The following is a 15,940-nucleotide window of genomic DNA, read 5'->3' on the forward strand; positions in this document are numbered from 1 at the left end:
ATCCGACTATATCTTCACTTTGGAATGCAATTTTGTATATCGCTAATATAAAACTGCACACATTCCAACGACGTAATTTTTGCAACTCAATCCTAATAAGTAATTACCACCAAAATTATATTTTGACATTTAAATCGTGCAATTTGTATTCGAATTATCCATAACCTCACCATATCCCAATGGATAGGTAAGAGATGACAGTCTCTGTAACCACTTTTATCTCGAAATCTTTCGTCCATGAAAGAAAAGGTTGAACACTTTAGCTTTATTTTATAGAACACCTCATACAATGGAAGCTATCATTAAACCATTCAGTTGTCTTCTCCTCCCCGCTATTATGAGATAAATAATTCACGAAGGAGTGCGCGGTGCTATAGTTTGTTATTATGTGATCTGTTTTCATTGGATAAATGACGATGAAATGTCGAATATGCTTGATGCTGCAAGCAATAGAGAGGGGATACGATCTACCAGTATAAATATTATTGGTATCTACTTTCACAAGACAGGCTGGGAACTTAAGTTTGTAGTAAAACGTTGCATTTTCTTTCTTTTTTTTGCTTATAAATAGAGGGAAAAAGAAGAATCTCTGTATAAGGAGTCAAAAGGTGTTCTATGAAACAAAACTAGCTTTTGGTTGTTGATATTATGATTATGATTAGCATCCAATCTCTGTGGAGTCAGAGACTCAGCGTAGAATTATTTACTATGTATTGTACATGTGCCGGGTTATGTTACCAACTGATACAATACAAATAAACACACTAAACATTTTTGTTGTGGTTGTTTGCATCACACATTTAAAATATTATTTCATTAATTTTCGATTCCAGAAGATGAGTATAATGTTAAAACTATTATTTAACTGAGAAGTGATGCTCCTACAATAGAATATTACAGTCTATATTATATAATTTGAATCATTTTCTTAGCATTATAATTTTTATATTCTCGTATACTCCTCTTTACTAACGGATTCCTCATTGCACGCATCGGTAGTATCCATTTAACGTGAGTTGATGCTAACTGCCCCTGCAAAGACCACATTGCCTGATGACTAAGTTAACTCCAAATCGTGTCATGCGGGGAGGCGCTCTCTACAGGAGATGACCAATAAAACTTAGTCGTATTAAGTCTGGCTGTTGTTAACAGCACCGCTTTCTCTTCTTCATTATATATTTTGTTTACTCCTGGTGCTAACCACTCATCCATTACCAGCATTCACGAATGAAACACTACAAATCACTTCAACTCACTTACTTTTCTTCCGTACAGCTCCTACACTTTCCATCCCCCCCCCCTTTCCATATTATCCCTTAGAACGTGCACAAATGACGCACCTACCTACAGACACAGCAGCACCGAACCTTATGAATAATTTGTACTTTGCCATCTGTTCCATTTCCCCGCGTGATGACACAGGCGTCAGAGACAAACGCGAAAGTCATATACGATACAGTACTATTTCTATGAAACTTTAATTAAACAGTGAATAAAAGATGACCCCCAGGACAGAGACGATTATCGTAGAAAATGGAGTCAAAGACTACTCGAGTATGCTTAAACTGCTGAACAACAAAACTCATTATCTGCGGATCCAGAAACGAAAATTTTCATGACTACCGTACATCCTTGTGAGTTTCTGCTAAGTCACGCTAAAAAGCAAGCCCTTGAACCACCTTTCTTTCTGCCCTCCTCCGTCCCAAAATCCTTTTTAGAAACCTGCGTGCTAAGTTAAACAAAAATGTATATGCATGTATTATCTGCCAGCGGTTTGGCTCATAGCTTCGCGTGCTACGTTCATAGTTATCCACTGGTCAGTATTAAAAGGTCTTTTTCAGTGCGTGTTTCTACTATACCGCTACTCTGTGCCAAATGAAATTTTGAACACGCCCAGCGACTTGGTTCTCTTCTAGACACTGATAATTTTTTCCCACGACAAAGACGTATGTTGTATCTCACGCTGCTCAGTATTGCTTGATCGAAGACTCCAAGATATAATTAAGGTTGATTTTGACTTCGTTTTTCTTGGAAATAGCGGATTCTCAACAGAAGGCGAATGTATAGGTTGTATGTGTGTGTATGGCCGCTTCTGTGAATAGGTGTGAAGGGATGGAAATGATTGGAGTAAAATAGCTCATTCAGCTGTCGTATGATGTGATGTCTATACCAGTTGGATCAACTCGAGAGTCACAGACTGCACTAGAAGTTTCTAGTTTTTTTTTTTTTTATGAAGTGATGTGTCTTTCAGTGATATGCACTAGGGTGTGGCTTAATTGAACGATCTCTAAAAAAAAAGGGAAAAAAAGATTTTGTTTAGGAATGTCAATAATGGAACTATATCTTTTGTTAACTTTGTATTCTATTCATCACAGGTGTGATGATGATTATTTCAGTGACTGTTATGTTTGGATGTTTTTTTAATTATTATTTACTGTAAGCAAATAAAAACCGGCTGTCAAAGGAAGAACAAAGTCGAACGATTAAGCTTTTGGTAATTTGTGAGTTGTTTCGTTGTAACTGATGGCAGTGAATTGCCCCCCCCCCACACACACACAAAAAAAAGGAAATAACTACAGAATAACATGAGAGACTAGATTGATGTAGGCGAAACCAAAGTTGGAACGATACCTGGATAGGCTTAGGGTTAACGTTGCTCCAGAGAGCGAATATGGTCAAGCCACTTCAGACCTCCAATTAATTACCAGGTTAATGGTCGGGCAACTTCATCTACCATCTAAGCTTACGCATATTATTCTGTAACTGATTTCTGTGCTAACGTGTATATATATATATATATATATATATATGTGTGTGTGTGTGTGTGTGTGTGTGTGTGTGTGTGTGTGTGTTTCTGTCAAAGGAGCCCTAAAAATGAAACCAACTAACACTCTCGTTTGAAATGGGTAAGTAAACGTTACTTACATTCGTGGTGATGAGAGAGAGAGAGAATGACAGAAAGAGAGAGAAAGAAAAGGAGAGAAGATGAAGAATTGAGGTGGAAAAAAAAAGAACGAGTGATAATAGGAGTAGCAATAGTAATAATGGGAAAATTACACGATGTATTAACCAACACACAACTCGTATTATCTTTTCCGAAGTATCGCAAGTTCTGTCTACAGTAAAGCACCTCATCATCTATTATCAAACTAAAATTAACGATATTATTATTATTATTTTAAATATCTTTGAAATATCCATGCAACTATTCAAAACATTTCATCTAAAGGAAATTTGAAATTTTCCAAAAAACATCCAAACAGTTGGTTAAATTAATATCAGAAATGAATGAATAAAATCTGTTTTATTTTAACATGGATTTTATATAATTCGTAATTAATGTTCAAAACTTATATGTTTATAGTATGATGCGTTACAAAGATTAAATTATAAAAGAAAAGAAAGACAGAAAAAGAATCACAAATATAGGGCTACTAAGAAGGTATTAATGGCACAATGTAGTAGACCTCTAGATCCAATGAAAAGCTGTTAGTGCAACGCAATTGGGGGGGGGGGGGAGGATGCCGAGAAATTTAACGTATGGGACCTGCTTAATTATTAATTATTATAGAAAGACACAAAGGGCCTCCACCTGTGTAGTGTAGAGCGCTTTAATCGCTACATGCTCACTCATCCGTTATCTTAATGACTAACATCTCCCCATAATTACACTGCCCCGAGGGCTTGGCGTGCATACTAATAATATCGTGACCAGAGAGCTGCGGCTAAATTGGATTTGTATGAACGACAAATAAACGAACGACAGGTGCAGGCACGGGCTTCGACCATTGTCCCATGTAACTGACGGCAAAGGTAAGTTATTTCGCTCGCAATTAACGTAGAAACAAGTGGTTGGGTGTAACCCGTCTAAGTCGTACTAAATATTGTCTATTTTATCGGCGCATTGTCTACTGGGATTGGTATTCTGTCGCAGGCGAGAAAGAATGACTAAAAGCATGCCGACTAGAATTTATTTCCGCTTCTGGGAACACACTCTTTCTATTCTCTCTCTCTCTCTCGCTTTTATTTTTTTAATTATTGTTATGTTTATATTTATTCCATGATACGCATCACTAATCAAATAATTGCGACATAGTTCTGCGAAAGAACGAAGCACTGTTTTTAAATACTTGAGGTCACTGACTGGATTCTCATACAGCATCTTGGCTACTCCTTGCAAATCCAAAATGTCGATCGCGACCAACCGAGCGATCGCGAAGTGATCCCTGTTAATCTGAACTACAGTAGTCTTCCCCCACTTATCCGTGGTCAACCCCGGTTCCGAAGATATTAACTTACGAAAGGTCAACTTACGAAACTTTCATAGGCTCTACAAACATTCGGCTTTGAAATAATGTTGGGTCTAATATCTACTTTGCCTCTTTAATTTTACATCGCCGAAATGAAGCTGTATGGCTTTTTTTTTCTTTTAGTAATAGACAATTCGGCTGATCCCAGAGATAGTCCAACACCAGGGCAACTCGTTGCAAAGGTGGAGAAAGCTACACACTTGCTGAGGTTGCTAAGATTCCATTCATATTCAGATAACTTTATTACAGTATATTGTTATAATTGTTCTATTTTATTATTAGTTATTGTTGTGAATCGCTTACTGTGCCTAATTATAATTACACTTTATCATAGGTATGTATGTATAGGAAAAAACATAGTATGGTTCGGTGCTATCCACGGTTTCAGGTATCCGCGAGGTGTCTTGGAACGTATCTCCCGAGGATTTAGGGGGGGGGAGGACTACTATATACAATTCTGTATTTAATCTATCATATTCCAGAATATATACAAGAACATTTAACTGATGAGAGAAAGACTATTTTATCCTCTCTTTCTCTCGTAAATGTGAAATGAAGGATATTCCTTTACTAGATACATATGCTTCGATTAGCGCTGTTTAAAATGAAGTGATTTGATGCATCTGCTGAAACATTGTAGTTTTTAATCGCCTATTTCTGTGCATGTTGCTGTAGAACTGATATGTCTGTCAATAAGTATAATTCTCTGATTTGTTTAATTTTCACGGGATGGAGGGATACGAGACACGAGTAGCCGAAGAGTGAGCCCTGCGTTTCCGTATAAGACGGTTAAGTTGTTTACACTCCCTTCCTAAATATGATGGAATCAAAATCTTTACAATCATAGATCGCCAGGTGTTACCGACTGCGCTAAGGCAGGTTGATCACATTGTGCAAGTATATCATTGGACCAATGACAGCGTGAAGTTCAAGCAAAAAAACTCGCTTTCCCACAATCATTATTTAATAAATGCAAGAATTAAAAGTCTTAGACATGCATGATATATACATAAATCAAATTTTAATTTAATATTATAGCATTATGCAATAAATATGCACAAATCATATTCTAATATTACATCATTTAAAAATTCAAGAACTAAGTTTTATGCATACATAACAAAAGATGAATGTCAGATTTTATATAATAAAATCGAAACTACAATTTTCATGTTGTTTATATTATTTATTTAATATTTTATTTACCCTATAATATAAAATGATAAGCTTTTTTTTTTGTAACGTTTTTGTGTCACGTTTTTTGTCAAGTTATTCGAAACGTTTTGAAACTCAGGGGCTACCCTGAGTGTCGAGTCTTCAAAATTCGAGTCATCAGAATTCAAGGAGGACCGACCTACCAGTCCGGAACTCGGGGTAGGGGCAGAGCTCCCCCCCCCTAGTATAATATAATATAATAAAAATCGAAACTACAATTTCCATGTTGTTTATTTATATTATTTATTTCGTAGTTAATTTTTTTTGGGGGGGGGCTAGATGGGCGAAGCAAGAAAGATTTTCATATTCCCCGTTATCTGTAGAGGAAAAATGTAAGGATAGGGTGTTATTGAGCTATGAACTCTGATCACGGCAGGAGGGTAACAGCAATAGCCGAGCCTCAGTTAGAACTTCATTGGCTACAGCATTGCCATCCATTACTCTCCCTGGGTACCCATTTTAGTCGCCTCGTACGACATGCATGGGCTTCAGTGGAACTTTTATTAAAGTATAGCCGACTCTAAAAATTAGGACGATCCTTAGACCACTTCATAGTGGCCGAAAGACCGTCGAACTCAGCGTCGGCTCCACTCAGTTACAGCCCCCACCGCACCGCTCATATTCCAGAGAAAAGTGTTCACCGACGAGGCCCCTCACGGGCTACACCGGAGAACACCCTCCCCATAGACAATATAAACAGACGAATCAGTCAAGTATCCCAAACTTTTGGACGCCTTAATAAAATATGGAAGGCAAGAGACATCGAACAAGTAACAAAAGTAAGAATCTATGAACCAATGTTCCTCCCAATACTCCTCTATGGAAGTGAATGCTGGAATCTCAAAAATGCTGAAGAGAAAAAATTATTAGTTACTGAAATGGGTTGGCTAAGAAGATTACTTGGAGTATCTCTGCTGGATCGAATAAGAAACGAAGACATAAGGAAACGACTAAAACAAGAAATAACAATAATAGACAAAATACAAGAAAGAAGACTGCGATGGTTTGGTCATGTGACCAGAATGGGAACAGAAAGACTACCATCTAAAGCCCTGAATACAACGATGGAAGGTAAAAGATCCAAAGAACGGCCCAGAATTAGATGGATAGACAAAATAAAAGAGGACCTGAAAACCAAATCACCACAAGCAACACCAAACTGGAGAGAATTGTTCGGACTCTCCCGGGACAGACAGAAGTGGAAAGAGTTCATTCGGCCTCATCATAATCCACATAGATGATGGAAGAGAGAACTACACCAAATGTAAACTATCTTGTCCTAATACGGCACCTACCGCAATATGGCTGAACGAGCGCCCTTATTAAGCGGCGCCGTGAGGCAGGCTGCCTCTATCTACACCTTGTCGACGGTACTGTAAATAAGACAGTAGCTAAGTGAAGGATGCTGGTATTTTAAATATTTAAAGTATTTTGGCTATTTAAATATAATTATTCCTACAATTTAAACTACTTATATAATAATAATTATGTTATATATTAATATAATATTACTTATAATTATATTAATTATAATTACAATCAGTTTTTATGACAGTTCTAGAGATAACTAGATTTAACTTGCCTTATTTGCAAAGGAAAAAAAGCAAACAGAATTTTTCTTCGTCGACTCAATTACTTATTAGTCACCTCTTCTAAAAGTTTCCGTTTCGTTACTTGCTTGCTTTTATTTTAAAGAAGGAAAGTTTGCTTTTAAAACTGAAAGAGTAACCTATAGTTTTAGGGAATATATGTTTCCAAAGTAATCATTGTATTGTTACTTAAATAAACAACGGATATTTATTTATTTTTTCTGTATTTTTTAGCAGTCTTTTATTTTATGGGAAGTAATTAGTAATTAATTAAACTTGTAGTTTAATTAACTAAAATTGCTTTTTTTTAAATCGTAATTAATAATTTTACTCATTACAAAAGTCTTATTTTTTTCGAATTTTATTGGTACATTGCAAGTAACTGCTTGACCAATCATAAACTTGTTTCAATAATAAAATATAATAATAAGAGATACAGTATAATATTAGGTATCTTTATAAAAATAGTAATTATTTCTAAAAATTCCATAAATTAAATCTTAAATTAATGATTTTAGCTAACATTTAATATTTAACATAATATTTTAAAGATAGAGTTTTAAATTAGAGAATAAATGTAGCATATATAAGTTTTATGATAATTAATTGGATGACAAAAGTATAATATATTATCAATAGAATTAAGGAACTTGCTAGATTAACCGTTGCCTAATAAATGAAATTCTCCTTTTAATTATTCGGATAATAAACTACTTTAAGTGATATAATAACTATTAAAGATGATTTGCATTATTATTTGTCAATAAATTTTATTTCAGCTTTTGACATAATAGCAGAGAGCACTTTGCCATCGACAACCCAGTTCCCGTCGGTTTCTTTTTACTGCGCCTCACTTTAAAAATCGAATTGCGATGACTTTGATGACCTGCTTGCAGTAAAGATCATTCCCCAACTCGTTGCTTACAGCGGCGTGACAAGTTGCACCTAACCCCAGCAGGTGGCGATGTGGCTATTTGTTACCACAGCAGCTTGTGAGCGTTCATCTTCTGCTTCGCACCTGCTGAAATTTACAGTCTCGCGCGTTAAAAGCAAGCAAAGAGCGCGCGCAGTCTGGCGTCGCAAACACCAATAAACAGACCAGTGAGCAGTGGATAGATTTCGTGACTGAAAAGTAAAAGGATGAACAATTTGAGAGAACAGCTGTGATAATTGCACAACTAAATACCCCAATTTCGCCCTTTGTATAGCAGTCGTAGATCTTAGCGGAACCATCAGTTAATGGGCAGTTTGCACTGCTACGTGACCTCCCCCCCCCAATTGTCCCCGCAATTTCCTCCTTTAAACAGACAAAGGTATTTTGTTAATTCACTATCACTTTAGACTTCTAGATAGATTGAAAATGACGCTAGAGGGAGCTGAACACAATACTTCCCGTTTTGTGTAACAATGCAAATATCGCAGTTGGATATTTGAACATCGATATGTGTGTGTGTTGTGTAACTTTCTATTTACAATAAAGCGGAGTATTTCAAACTACGTACTGGGGTGGGTTTAATCTAAATGGGGATTTTTGGAGATAAAAATTTGTTTCTGCAAATAAATGACACAGTTACTATACTTGTAGCGATACCGTTCATATTAACACTTGAATTTTTTTTTTTTTTTTTTTTTTTAAATCTAAGATATAAGTCGCGCTGTTGTTTGTTATATTTCACTTTGCAATTTTGTCAACGAGCTATGTTGCGAATTATTCAAGGTGTTGACTATGTTTCAGTACTTCTTTCATTTATTTATATTTGATTTGTTTAATAGAAAATATCAAATGGTATTTCTCAGATAAAATAAAATGTTTGTCGTTTAAGGAAAAAAAAACTGTAATTACGAAAAAATAATATCATTCTTGGGATACAAAAAAAAAAAAAAAAAAAACTAAATTTTAAAATGATTTTAGAATGATTTATTATTGGATAAGAATTATTATATTCAAAAACACCTTTTATATTTATATATCATAATGTAATAAAAGAAGTTTACTTCCAAATATATATTTTTGACCCCTTGTGGTAGCCGGGAAAAGAATAGCTCCACTTCAGCCTATGCATGTCATACGAGGCGACTAAAATGGGTACCGAGGGAGGGTAATGGATGGCAATGCTGTAGCTAATGAAGTTTTAACTGAGGCTAGGCTATTGCTGTTACACTCCTACCATGATCAGAGCTCAATAACTCCCCATCCACACAGATTTTCTTCAATCAGATGAAGGGATAAAGAATCAAGGACTCAGTCCATTCCCCCCCCCAAATGTATTTGTGAATAATATATAATATATTTACTATACGAGTATATAAATTCAAGTAGTTTTAAAAAAGGAAAATGCATTTTTGTTGGTTTTCTGGTACGGTCATTAAGTCCAATCTGGTAGTAGTAACTGTTCTCCCCGAAAACGTGAAAGATGCATAAAAATAGAATGAATGTCCATAAAATCTGCTATAATATGTCATTTAATTAATTTCCCTAAAATATCGGTTTTCGGTAATAAGAAGTTTATGATATGTCTTATGTTAGTTATATTACAGCAAATTGCACCAAAATATTCATCACGACATTGATGTTATTATTAATCCTATTATTATTTTTTTTTTGTTTTTTTTGTCTACATATTTAGTATAGCCTACTGAACGGAGATCTAGATAAGGATCATTATTCCAAATATCTTTTCGAATGTCTACAACGAAAAGAATCTTTATGAGGACCTTTAAAGATAAGTTAGTTAGTCTCATTCGGATCTGGTAGGATTTTCTTTCCGGACACTTGTATTTTTTCATTCTAAAGAATAAAAAAAAAATGTAACTTTAAAGTTAATTTTAGATTATATATTAAAATTAGAAAAATTCAAATAATGTATTAGTTTTCAAAAAAAAAATTCTAAAACACTTTTTATTTTAATTTTTATATATATAATAAATATTAATAAAATTATAAAATAAGTATTTCCACAAAAATTAGGTTGATGATAACAACTTTTTTTTTTAGTTATAGTTATACGAGATGGTCATTTTAAATACAATTAAGTGCAATCATCTTCCAATTTCATCAAGAGCTAGACTTCTCAAGTACTTCTCTACTGTGTGTGCATGTATGCGTGTTCTTCTAGCGAGCGATCCTACTTTGATATGTTTCCATGGAAACTGATGGTTGGCCAAATGAGTATTAAAAGTTTCCTTTCTTTTACTAGCAGTTTGCAACACAAAGATAACTTAAAGCTATGAACCGTTTGCTTTTATCTTTCCCACTACGGAGTGTGTACGAAGGAAGGGAGGGGGGTGGTTTTAATGGGTCTATAGATGGCTGGCGAAACGAAGTGGTCATCCAAGGTACGGTACAATTTCCTTTGCATATTACACCGCGAGACTTCCTTTTGCAGTGCTATTTATGGCCATTGTGTCCGATCTCCAGCATCCCATCCAGCAGAGCCAGACCGGCACTCAGGTACGAGCTGTAAGAACGCTAACAGCAGCAGCGAGCAAAGAAAAAAAAAAAAAAAAAAACTGGCTTCCGTTGCGAGGCACAGCTGCGATGGATACGCGTACCGGAACGGTCGTGTCTCGAGCTGCTGCTGTAGGCGGCATAGCTTGCACCGCCCGCCGCGAAAGGCAGTCGGCAGACGGCGGAACACCTACTCACTCTCTCATCAGCTGACTGTTGTCTCGATGGGGGGCAGCGATGGGGAAGAGTACGCTAACACAAAGGTGGTCCTGTCTTGTGCAATTAGTCGTAGTATCTTCCGCTGTAACGACTTCCTGAATGCAAATTGGCCGACACTTTCTGTCATTAAATTGCCTCTCACGGACTTCTGCAGCATTATCTTTGTCCTGATTGATGTCATCGTTGCGGGTCGTCACACGCACGTTCGGGGAGAATTAGCGATACAAAAGTACCTTTTGAAACAGTCGAAAACCTGAACGACAACATTTCTATGTTTTCATTAGGCAGTGTTTGAGTAAACGTACCAAACGCTCTTCCGATGGGACCGACGCCGTGACTAAACAGTACGTCTGTGCAGATTGTGTATCACACCTATAACAGAATAATGTGTACCACAGTAAAATCGCCTTTTATTCCCTCGATGAGTCTTTGGACTCCCTGGAGGTGTCAAAATAATATTTTTTTTTTTTTTACGCGCAAGCTTACAAACTTGAATATTCGTAAACCAGTGAATGTTTCTACCTGCAACATTTGCTTCATTTCGAATTTCGTCTGAACGAGAGAAACTCCTAGGAGGACTTTTCAGCTGAAGGTGAGTTAGTCGTTATCGTATAGAGAAAGGAGATTTTAATCTCCTTCTCCTCCCGCAAAACGGATCAACCAGCCTTAAAAGTCTTCCTAGGAGTTAAATAGCTCTTGATGAGGGAAAATGAAGACGTAATTTGGTTTCTGATCGGCATAAATCTCAAACAACGAAGCTTCAACCCCTCATTAAGAGCTATTCAACGCCTATTTTTAAATACTAGTGTGTGAATTGAAGCAGAAATGGATGACGTTGCTAGCCAAGTGATTGAGCATCCACAGACAATAAAATTCCAACTTTCACTGTAAACTGTTTTTAATTATTCCGAAAAGTTTCTCAACAAAAGATTCGAATGCCAAGTTTATCGGCTGTTGTTTCATTAATTATCCTCTTGATCCCATTAAGCTATTGTTGCTTAGCAACGCCTAGTTCTGTGACTTAATTGAATGGTTTCGGTATTCTGCCATATTTTATTGTTTTACAAGTAACTTACATTTTCTAGCTAAAGATAATAATAGAAGAAGATGAATGAATTATGTTAATATTAGATCAATTCCTATTTATTGATTAAAAAGTACCCTTTCGTAAAAATATCTTCAGATGAATACTAGGGCTCATCAAAGCTTTGGTAAACTTTTTTTAAGCAATAGTTGTAGTCTTTCTTGATACTTGCCATCAAAATATTTCCAGTAGTTCTCTCTCATTTTTTAAGTTGAATTTCCAAAGAGTTCTAGACATTGCTTTTATATAATCACTCGAATCTGTCGTAGCTAGCTGCCTTGACCTCTTACACTAACGGTAATTATCGATCTATGAGAGGATGCGTTGCTTCTGGTGAGTAAAAAGCCTCAAGGAAAACGTTTGATCAATTACAAACTTTCATAGATCTTTCTAGTGACTGCGTATTTTTATACTTTGTAATTAGTTTTCGGTATAAAATTTCATAGTAACGATGAATGATAGCTTAAATAGTCTGTTAGCCATCATTAATTTCAACGAATCAGGAAAAAAAAAAGGATGCGTAGACTATTCATTGGAAAGTTAAATACATTGCCTGAATTAAATTTAAATGTCAAAATTTCTAGGCTAGAAGTTCTCATACTAAACTGTGCACCTAAATAAACTCAAGTTCATAGCTGATTAATATTATATCGGACACCCCCCCACACACACACACACGCGCGATAATTCAGAAAAATAAAACTAGAAAAGCATAAATTATGACCATTCTCTAAATAGTATTCCATCGCAAAAACCAGCTCTGTAGGTAATGACAGTATTACAAATGTTAATGTCACATTAACTTAATTCATTTGAACAAATTTTATCACCCCCCCCCCCCCAGTTTGTCCTAGATTCTTTAGTCTGGAAATGAGGTTAAATCTTGGTTAGGCACGGTCCTTCAGTTCAATTAACATCCTTGCTATTATCGCTCACTTCTCAAGGATCATTTTTCCGGTTGTTTATTCATGCATTGAGTTCATGTCAAATACGTTTGTATACAGATAACAAACAAAACAAAACAACAACAAAAAAACGACTGATTTTCATAACAAATGTCTCGTGCACCCATTAGTGGAAACCCGTGATTTCTTAGAAAACGAACTTGGAATGTCCTTTAGGAGGTTATTAAAAAAGTGATTGCAAAATAGGACTTAGTCAGGTGAGAGTTTGTACTGAAGTGAAAGTGCACCGATAGTTTAATAGATGCTAATTGACATGAATAGAGGATATTTTTGTTTCTGTTATTAAATTGGCCTCTTGTTGAGAATAAAATTTGTTCGCTCAACCAATCAGAACGTTGTATATTTGAATTATTAAATAAATCTATAAGGAAACGCAACCAATGTTTGTGTATTATGGTAAACGAAGCATTATCTATTTGCCTGTTGTGTTTAATTTGTTTTTAACCATCAAATAGCATCCCCTGCTATTGTATACAATCAGAGCGTGGGTCTACGACGAGTGAGGCATTTAATTGGTTGTATTGGAGCGAAGTCAAGAACAAATCGTATTTGTGTTCTTTGCTGATTTTCCACAACTATTTAAACTAAGCAACTATGTGCTATTCGACCCACTCGTATTGACCCCCCTCCCTTTACATAATTTAACGCACGAGGGGTTAAATAATTCGTTCACGCCATTTTCCTAGCTAAATTGGTCATATTCATTGCTTATATGATTAATGCAGTTTTCACACCATCCCTGAGTGATCACTAGGCGAACTAGGCTGTGACCGAGATTAACTGCTTAAATTAATGGTTCGAGAGTAATGAAAGCAAAACTTTCTAGGCTTAATACAAGAGCGACAGTGCGTGTTCAAACGATACACTCTGTCTGTTATAGGGCAGGTACTGATGAAAGTGAAAACTAACACAGATTCCGTTATTAGTCAAGCTACAGTTTTGTCTAAACGTTGAAAGCATTGTTGTCTAGCAACACACGTGGAGCTTCTGTGTTACGTCACAGAGCGGTGGCCTTGTTGAATTGTATTGTTAGAGGAGAAGTCATGTGTTGAAATGAGCGTTTAGTGTCACTAATGCGAACACAAATACAATTGTTAAAAAGAGTTTTATTTGCAAATTAAATGGCATTTTGTACGGGTTTTTTTATATTTGTTTACTAGAATAAAAATAGGCCTAAAATAATTGTGGACTCAGACTTTAGATGGGAGAGAGAGAGAGAGAGTTTAAGAATCCAAATGCTTTCTTCACTGGCAAACTTTTTTTGGCATCTAAGGGTTCAAAAATTGTCCATAATTTATTAGCATCTAATAATTCACGATTTTCTTATTAGCTTCATTTCTTTGACTAACTTCGTAATTTGAACCTACAGTATAGATTTCAGAGTACGGGAAAAGTTTTATTCAAATAAAGTGCTCTATTTTAGAGCAGGATGCGATTCGATTTAATTAGTATGTTTTAAAGATAATCTTGTCTACAAAAGATATTGAACTTATAAAACATTAAAGCAATGGGTGGGATATAAGTTAGAAAATCCGAGTGCCCTTCCCACTCAGTCAACTATGACTGCGATTTTGAACTTTCCTGTCTTCAAACAGTCATTTATCAATACCAAGCACACCAAGAATCACTTCCATTAGTGCCGCGGGATGACAGATTTTTTTTCTTTATAACTGTTAAATCACTTATCTAGCCTGCCAGCAACAACACATACCTTTATACCATAGTGTATTCCCCCCCCCCCCCTATAATAGGCTACAGATTAGTTTTCTAATCTGGAGCCTATTATATTAAATCAACTCGTTAGTTACTTCACAAAAAAGCCTTATAGTCCTTATAAGGACTGACTTAAAGGGGCGAAGCAAGAATGCTTTTCATCTTCTCCGTTATCTGTATCGGACAGTGTAGGGATAAGGTGTTATTGAGCTATTAAAGCTCTGATCATGGCAGGAGGGTAACAGCAATAGCCGAGCCTTATGAATAAGTAAAGCCGTCTCTAAAAATTCGGACGATCCCTAGGCCACTCAATTGTGGGCGAAAGACCGTCCATCTCAGCGTTGGCTCCACTCAGTGATGGCCTTCCACCCACCACCACCACCACCGAGCGGAACCGTTCATATTCCGAAGAAAAGCATTCACCGACAAAGCCCCTCACCGTGCTGTGCCGAAAACGCTTTCCCCGGAGACTCAAATTGCTCCCTTAAGGCAACAACCTTAAGAGAGCAAACTCATATTATTATTATTAGCAATAGCCGAGCCTCAGTTAGAACTTCATTGGCTACAGCATTGCCATCCATTACCCTTCAAGGGTATTGGATGGCAAACTCGTTCTCACCTTATTTAAAGTTTATAATTCAAAATGGTGTATATGTATATAATAAAATTAATAACTTTAAACTATAGAAAGAACATGATATTTTAAATAAATAAAATAAATAGTTAATTGTGTTAGTTGGCATTATAGAATTAATTCTATAAAATGACATTATTTCAGTATTATAGAGTTATACAGGTAGTGTTAATGTTATTTAATTCTATTAAAGGGAATATTTGTATACTATGCCAAAATTAAATATCAATCAGAATTTTCACAAAAAAAAAGAAAAGAAAAAAGTGTCTTTCAAAATATATTATTTTATCTTTTTTCTTTAATTCACTTTCTTTCCTTCACAAAAGAGCATGAATAATGTTGCACTAAATGAGGGAAAAGAGAGAACAAATTCTTTACTACATTTATTATATACAGTAGAGGTATGTCTGTAATAAACATTCATACCTCTATCATTTCTTAAATCGGAAAGAACTGCAATTTTACTATTTTATTTTGTGCTTAAACGGATATATAATAGTTTCGAAAAATATGTATATAAGGGGAAAAAAAACAAAAAAAAAACATTGATATTAAACAGAATTCTTAAGACCCCCCCCCCCATAACGTTAATGCGGCTTTCTTATCACTTATTTTTAATTATTAAAAAGTAAATAAAAAGTTTCAAATTTAATAACAGTTCATTTTAAAGGAAGTTTTTTCGATAATGAAATCTACCAGTTGGTCTCAACATTTTAATACTATTCATTTTGAATAGTATTAAAATGTTAAAATGTTGAGACCT

The 15,940-nt window shown here is 35.4% G+C and overlaps 1 pseudogene; it reads right to left on the reverse strand.

Annotated features, from left to right (window-relative positions):
• Positions 1-15,003: 15,003 nt before the first annotated feature.
• Positions 15,004-15,130, reverse strand: LOC150104056 (U4 spliceosomal RNA; annotated as a pseudogene).
• Positions 15,131-15,940: the final 810 nt, after the last annotated feature.

Source organism: Typopeltis vanoorti, chromosome 8 (assembly GCF_054136105.1).
Source record: "Typopeltis vanoorti isolate ZY-2024b chromosome 8, IOZ_Tvanoo_1.0, whole genome shotgun sequence".
NCBI classification, from domain to species: domain Eukaryota; kingdom Metazoa; phylum Arthropoda; class Arachnida; order Uropygi; family Thelyphonidae; genus Typopeltis; species Typopeltis vanoorti.